Genomic DNA, 8,547 nt, shown 5'->3' with positions numbered 1-8,547 from the left:
TGCATTTTTTTTTTTTTAAGCTGAGCCATCCTGCTACCTGTTCGCAGCTCAGCGGCTGCTCAGCTCGGGCTGGACTCGAACCGCTGTTGCTCAGAGCTCAAACTCTTGAGCGAGCTCCTAACCAACTGAGCCACTCGACCGGCCCTCGAGATTTGCATTTTTAAATAATCAGATTGCAGTGACTAAGACTGATTGGAACAGGGACAGACTGGAGTCATGGAGACTAGTTAGGAGGCCATTTCAGGGATACAGGTAAAAGTTTGATGAGGCCAGAACTAAGGTAGTGGCAGAGGGAAGAGAGGGGATGGAGGATTAAGTAAAGGTTGAAAAGGCTAGGAATGGCAGGACCTGAAGCCTGGTTGGATGTAGGGCAAAGGAAGAGATTCAGCCTCTGATGACCCCTAAGTCTCTGGCTTAGGCAGCTGGATGAATTGCCGTGTAATAAAACAGAAAAACAGGGGATCTGGGGAAGATAATGCATGTACCTCCTTCTCCTTGCACTCCCTGGTCCATGGGTTGGGCAAAATCATGGATAAACATGTGTGTGTTTCAGGGTAGGGGGTGGTGGTGAGAGGTGGGGAGACAATTTTTTTCAGCAGTGACAATTATTGAGCCTCAGGGGATGAGAAAAATCCCCATGTGAACGGTGAATTCTGGAAGGAGATTTAGCTCAATTAAAATAACATAATTTTGTTGGTGCCAAGAAGAAAATGCAGAGACAGGCACGGGTTCAGACAAAGATTATCGCACTTTATGATCAGTGAAGGGAGGCTGGTGGAGCTGGCACGGAGTAGCAGTCAGGATGTCTTAGGTGACCTGATGAATTACTGCGTCATTGGGAAGAAATGCACCTCACCCAGAAATACAGAGAGGGTCTCTTTCTGAAGGATTTTTGTCTCAGCATCTCACAGTCTGGGTGTAACCAGGGTGCAGCTGGCTGAAGCGGAAATAATGGAGGTAATTGGAGATAAAAATCAGGAATCCTGGACTCATGCCTGAGCTCTGCCACTAGCTGGTTTTATAATCCTCAGCAAGTCATTTAAATTTGGGTTGACTTAAAAGCTTCCTCTGTGAAAAGGGTAAAATGTGAAGCAATTGTAATTTTGACAGCTTATATAGACGAGGAGAAACTACCCCAGACTTAAGGGGTACGGGAGAGCCTCCTAAAGGAGGTGATTATACACACAAATCATTCTTCAGATCTTAGTTTCTTTTTTTTTTTTTAATTAAAATTTATTGGGATGACGATGGTTAGTAAAATTGCTTAGGTTTCAAGTGTACAGTTCTGTAATACATCATCTATACTTCACATTGTGTGTTCACCACCCAGAGTCAGTTCGCCTTCCATCCCCATATATTTAAGATCTTAGTTCCTTTAAATGTTAGGTCAGGTGAAGGGGAAGGAGGAAGACCAAGGGGAACTGCCCCAAGTAGAGGAAACAGTATGAATAAAAGCTTTAAGCCGAGAAATGGATAGTACTTTCAGAAAGACTATAAGTAATTTGATATGATTCCAGAGCCTAAGAAGGAAAGGGATTCACTTCTTCAATCCTTTCACTTGCCCTCTAAAGTAGATATTACTGTTGACATGTTATAGAAGAAGACACTGAAATTCAGAACAGTTACTTGCCTGAAATCACATAACTTCTGAATGGTAGCAGTAGTAGGGTCTGTCTGCCCCAAATCCTGTTTTAACTATTAATTTTACCACTTCCCCACATTGACATGTTAAGATGGGTGGGAGGGGGCAGCAGTAATGAATGCATCCTTTTCTCAATATATCCAGCAGGTTGCATTTTGAAAAACTCTTAGAACCCAAAGAAAAAAAAATCACAGAGAAAAGCTGTGAAATGTGTGTGTCATTAGATACATAGGGAAGCAAAACATTTCTAGTCAAATCAGTCAAATGAATCAATGAATCAGTAACCTTGGTTTCCTCTTAGTAGTTCACTATAGCCTTCAGAAAGTGTCTCACATTTAGGCATAATTAACACAAACCAAGTTTGGTGGCCCTGTTCATTCATTGCAAATGTGCATTAAAAAAACCACAGCAATTCAGTAATCTTCTACAACTAGTTCATCCAAAGCAATTCCATTGTAGAAAAAACATGGATTTCCGGAGATCCCCCACATGTCTGACTTTTCCAGCAGTCCTCCTTTGGGAGCACTTGCCACATAGTAGGTCATGCTTATTCATTCTAAGGCCTTTTCTTTGTATTTTGCGTTTTACAGGTTCGCTACAATGTGGTTGGGTGTGAATTTCACTTTACTATCCTGTTTAGAATCTATTGGGTTTCCTGAATACGGAGTTTCATCTCAGTCATGGTCCTTTCAAATATTACTGCTCACCCATTCTCTCTCTACTCACTGTCTGGAACTCCTTTCAGAGATACGTTGGATATTCTGATAGTATTTTTGAAGTCTCTTAACTTTTTTTTGTAGCTTCTATATTTTTATCTCTCTACTGCATCCTAGATGCATTTAAAATAATTATTTCTCTAGCTGAATTTAATCTACTGTTTAAGCCGTCCAATGAGATTTTACTTTATGTAATATATTTTTATTTCTAAAAGTTTCCTTTTTTTAAAATTTGCTCTTTCTTTCCCTATTATTTATGTGTCCCTCCTCCCCCAATTTTCTTGGTTTTCTAGCGTTTAATAATTTTTCTTATGATTCAATTCCTTCTTTGATGTTAAAGGATTTGAAATGTATTTATAATGGTTTCCTTTATCGATTTTAACACTTTCAATTTAAAGATGCTGTTTATTGAGGGCCTTGGCTTCTGTTTAGGGTGCATGGTTCCTCCAGAGGTTTATAAATTTGGACTATAGACTCATTTTCAGCATGGCTTTATCTTTCAGATTCCTGTGGGGTCCGTGCTGAAGGTATATCCTGCTAGGGCAGTTTCATTTGCATTTCTGCCAGACGTTGATCTGGGCCCCCGTCTAATGCTACCAGGGAGTTCCCAGACCCTACAGGTGTTACAGTGGAATTCCAAACCTGCCTAAGGGCAAGCTCTTGGTAGAGACTTCAGGGGGAAATTTTTTTCTTTTCCTAATCATTGTCCATGTTGAGGCAGACACGCTTCCTTATCACAAACCTGTTTTTTTAGTCGCTGTATTTCTATTGGAAGTTCTGATTTTATACAAGAATCTTTGTTGCAACTCTCTATCTTACCAAGATCCACCATCATGTCATGCCTTAATGTGAGATTAAAATATCAACATCTAGTTTACTGATAGAATTACCTTCAAACCTCACCCCGCACAATCTACATTATTTACCTATAAAATTTCCTCTTCTACTTTCTGCTTCCATTTTTGAGAGGTCTGGGGGAAGATTCTGAGGGTTTTCCTACTTTCTGGAGAATTAAGCTATTCATTTGAAAAGATTTATTTCATATCTTATCTAGTATTTCTAGGTGATTTGTAGTATAAGAATTTTTAGGTTATTTTGTCAAAAAAATTTTTTTTAAATAAATAAACTACCTTCTGGAACCAGAAGTGTAATACTCATTGACCCTTAGTTTTGAGAAGAGTGCTCTTGGAGTTGTAGAGAGGCCCCCTGAGTTGTTTGTCAGATACTCTGGAAATGGCCTGCCCCCCCTGGGTGCTCCTGATGGCCATGTCTCTGTCCACAGGGGCCAGACCAGTTAGTGGGTGCATGACTCAAACTGGGCCAACTAGATTATTTTCTCTTGAAATGTGGAATTTTATATTTTGAAATACTCTGAGTCTTCTGCTTATGGTCCTGAGATAGTTCTTTTATTGGGCTCAATCACAGAGCTAATTGTTAGTGTACGACTTAATATAATTATTTCTGTCATGATTCACAACAATAATATTTGCTACCTGCTTCAGACAGTTTAGAGGCTTGGTCTATGTGATTATGAATAAGAGAAAGTGAATAAGTACCATAAAATTGGCTTTATTAAGCACTAATCGGTAAGTGATTTTTTACAATTTTAATAATAATGACAACGCTTTTTTATTTTAATGTTAACCTTCAAAGCAACTTCAATTTTATTAAACCCTCTTAACAATCCTGTGAGTGGTGGATGTACTTTGTTTTGTCTTGTTTTGCCATATTTTTAAATTTACAACTGAGTATAGAGAAGTTCAGATAACCTGCTCAGAATCATAGATCCCAAACCTCTTTTTTTGCCTAGGACTCTTACAATATGTGCATATCGCCTGTCTAAAGAACAATAGTTTCTCTTGAGGCACTGTGCTTCCTCTATGCCTCCCTTGCTTTGTTTCCCCTCTTGCACATGCAGACACACACACAGTGATAGAATCCTTTGGAGGTACCTAGCTCATTCATAAACACTCTCACTTCTCTGGGAATTGTTTCTTTGTTCTTCAGTGGTGGGTCCCAGATGGCCTCATTAGCACCATGTACCCACAGTCCCTCTGCCACAGATGACTGGACCTATGTGGACACCTGAGTCAATATGGCCAATGAGGTCTCCTATCCTAGGAACTGGAAATTGAATCTTAGGTAAAGCAAATTACTTTTTGTGGATGACTTGCCATACAGACCAGAAAAGCAGAGAGAAAGAAACCTCAAGCCAGCAGAGAGGCAAAGACACAGCAGGTGACAAGAAAAGCCCTGAGGGCTCCAGAGCCTGTGGACTTGTGGACTAAATCCCTTTCTGCTACAGGCTGAATGTTTCTGTCCCTCCAAAGTTCACTTATTGAAACCCAAGTTCCAATGTGATGATATTTAGAGGTGAGGCCTTTGGAAAGTACTTAGGTCATGAGAGTGGAAATCTCAGGAATGGTATTTGTGCCCTTACAAGAAAAGGCCAGAGAGCTAGCTAGCTCTCTCTTTTTCTACCACAAGAAGACACAGCAAGAAGATGGCCATCTGTAAACCAGGAGGAGAGCTTCACCAAGAACCTGACCATGCTGGCACCCTGACCTTGGGTTTTCAGGCTCTAGTACTGTGAGAAATAAATATTCGTTGTTTAAGCCACCTAGTCCATGGTAATTTGTTTCAGCAGCCCCAACTAACTCAGACACTTTTTGAAGCAGCATTCCTGGCCATGGATTCCATGAGAATATCACTCACCTGTTAAAACAGTATTTCTTCAAATCTAGTAAAAAAAATTTTTGGTGTTTATTCACTTAATATGGTGTTACACATGCAGAAAGTCTAAGAAGGAGTTACATGATGAGAACATAGCTTTAGCTCTGTGTTTTCTATCTCTTCTTTCTTTTTCTTCACCATCCTTGTGATCTTCCCTGGGTCTTGATGGTCATAAATATCCTCCCCGTCTTTTCCCCACATGATGACCTTACAGTTTTCTAGGTTGGATCACTTCTACTCTTGGCTGATGTTAAATTTTTTAAATTTAAGAAAATTCTATTATACAGCTGTATGACATCCCATTTCCTGCTTCTTTTTTTAAAATTTTTTTTTTTAATTGGGGAATTGGGGGGATGGGAACAGTGCTGGGGAATTGGGGGAAGGGGAACAGACAAGTTGCTGTTGTTTTGTTCTTCAATCTAGTTGTGGAGGATGTTGCTTCACTGGCCCAAGTTGGAACCATCATTGTGCTCTTCCCGGGTGAGGCATATTAGTCGCTGGCTTCTGGACGGCCTCTCACTGCAGCTGCTGGCTGCTCATGCTGGCTGCTGGCTACATATGGTAGCCCATGGCAACCCACTGCCACAGGGGATGCAGCCTACGCCATCACTGGCGACTCATGGCAGCCCAGCTCCAGGTTGAGCTGTTGTTCAGCATCCCAGCTGTAGAGGGCAGTGTCACTGGCCCTCATATGTGGGATCCGAACCGGGGCCCTCTGGCATCCCAAGCGAGTTCTTAACCATCGCGCCACTCGGCCAGCCCTCCTCCTTCTTAAATGCATACTTATTTCAGATCTTATGATGAATGAAAAATTCCTCTGAAAGAAATATTTTAGTTTTGAACACTGTAGATAAAAATAAGCTTACGTTATACTGAGATCCAAGGTTGTGGGTGACTAAAATAGGGTGGATATTAAGGCTTTTGGAATTTAACAGGTTGAACAATCAAGATACCAGAATGTTAAGTTAATTTTAAAACTATTGATGTCATTAAGGATGGTTTCAAAGGATGTGGTAGAAAGAAAAACAGGGTCAAATGTCAGAGCTGACTGGAAAGGTAAGTGGACTAAAAAGTTGTAGGGGACAGCATGGAAGAGTGGAATCTGTTAAAATATATTGAGCCTAACAGGGAAACCTCTTACCTACTATATGAGTTTTGGGGACTATCCTTTCTACATTATGGAAATTTCATCACCTTTCCTCCCATAACTCCCTTCACTCATAGCCAGTCACTTGACTGAAAACAACCTTTACATCTCCAGAATAAGTAGAGAAAGCAGTTCGTTCTAGTCTTCAATTAACATAAATTGGTGCTACTTTCAAAGAAAGTTCTGGAGGATGTCCAAGTTCATGATGAAAGGGCTCTTGATATCCATAGGATGTGATGTTCCTTGTACCGTTATTAGTTAGAGGCACTACAATACAAGCAGAGTGACATGTAACTATACAGATACACAGGGTTACCCATGCAGGGAAATATAATCTCTTGCAAGGAAAAAAAACCAAAAACTAAAGAATAAGAAAAAAAGCTCATGTATTTGGTAAGTGGAAAATTAATAGCCATAATTGAACACTTTATGTGTATTATCTCTACTTCTCCCATCATAGAGCAAAGTAAGAACAAATGAAAGCACATAAATCCCCAATATTAAGAGAATTATTCAGAATGAAAATTTAGAGCTGGTGGATCTGGCAAACTAAACCATAGCGATGAGATTAAAAAACCCAAGCTCCCCCACCCACATTGCATCACTAAATTACCAAGGTGACCCTCAGGTGAATCATAAGCTTCACATAACCTTAATTTGTTTTCATTTTTAATTTTCAGTTTTAAAAACCCCAAAAATGTTGGCTTTTTTCATTATGAGTGGTTATCTCTTCCTTTTTACCATTGCTACGACAAAAGTTTTAAAAAAAATCATTTTATTTTCAGAAGTTAATCCAGATACACTCCCATTATCAACTGCTCCATCCACCAATCTGCAAATTCCATTTGGAATTTAGTTTCTAGAAGTCATGTCAGAATTAATTTTTTTCGAAGGGGGGAATATTTTTTCCTTAAAATTTCTTTCATAAAATGTGTCTATTGCCTGCCTCGCTAGTATGCGTAAGGCAGCTTCTAATAATTTTAATTACTTTCATATTAAATGATGGCATTTATAACATAGGTCAACTTGGATACCCATTAAATAGAAGGTGTGAACCAGTGGTTCTCAAATTTGAGAGTACATCAGAATCACCTAGAGGGCTTGTTAAAACAGACCACTGAGCTCAAGCTCAGAGTTTCTGATTCAGCAGTTTGAGGTGAGGCCTGATAATTTGCATCTAACAAATTGCCAATTAATGCTAATTCTGCTGGTCTGGGGACTGCACTTTTGGATTCCCTGGTATAAACTTATTCTAATTTTATTGTAATTTTATTCTAATTTAGATCAGTCTGTATATTTTCTAAATAAATATTTAATTAAAAGAAAAGAGAAAGCAAGAATATGAGAATCCCTAGTATTAATTATACCTGTTTGTAATAATTTTGATAATAGTCATCACCCATTCAGCCTCAGGATCCAAACAAACTAATTTCCCATGTTTCAATGTGACTCTGAAAAGAAAAGAATGTTTTGGTTAAATAATAACTGCACTTAATTTAATAATGCTTTAAATTTATTCATTAGAATTTCTGCAACAGGAAATGCATATGCTTAAAATAAACACATGGTTTTCTCAAACTATATTAATCATATTATTAGAACAGGATTTTACTCACATCAGTGTGTCTAACTGAAGTATTTTTGATCAACTAAAGAGTAACATCTTTTCTTAGAGACTTTTGAGATGTCAACTAATTAGCAAACATTTATTGGTCTTACTATGTACAAGGCAGAGTGTTAAACTCTGGAAAATCTACGTAAGTGTGGTATCTTCCAGGATGCCAGTTATCAACCACTATTATATATTATTTATCACTATATCTGTGCTAATTTTATTAGTTTTTAAGCCCTTGTCAAAGCCTCATTTATTACAGGAGAAAGATGGGGGGGGCATAATTTGCTTATTTAAATTCGGTAGTTTTCAACTGCACTTTACATAATCACAAAGCTCCACCTCTTTGAAATTCATTAACAAGGACCAGATTATTTTACCACAGTATAAGCTGAGGTACACACTTCAGGATTTAAATAAAAAACACAATAAAATACCAATTATGAAAAAAATCTACAAAGATAGAAAAATAATAATAACTAGCAAATTACCAATACAAGGACAGCCACAAAATATCCTACATAATGGTGAAAACTTGAAAGCATACCCTTTGAATGCAGAAAAAAGACAAGAGTGCCTGTTACCACCACAGCCATCTTAGCAAAGTTAGAAATACAAATAAAAGACATAGTGTTTTCAAAAGAGGAAAACTAAACTGCCATTATTCCCAGAAGTTGTGTCTACACAAGTAAAGGCT

This window comes from Hipposideros armiger, unplaced genomic scaffold (genome assembly GCF_001890085.2).
Source record: "Hipposideros armiger isolate ML-2016 unplaced genomic scaffold, ASM189008v1 scaffold_439, whole genome shotgun sequence".
Classification (NCBI taxonomy): domain Eukaryota; kingdom Metazoa; phylum Chordata; class Mammalia; order Chiroptera; family Hipposideridae; genus Hipposideros; species Hipposideros armiger.
Note: the sequence above shows the minus strand (reverse complement) of the source record.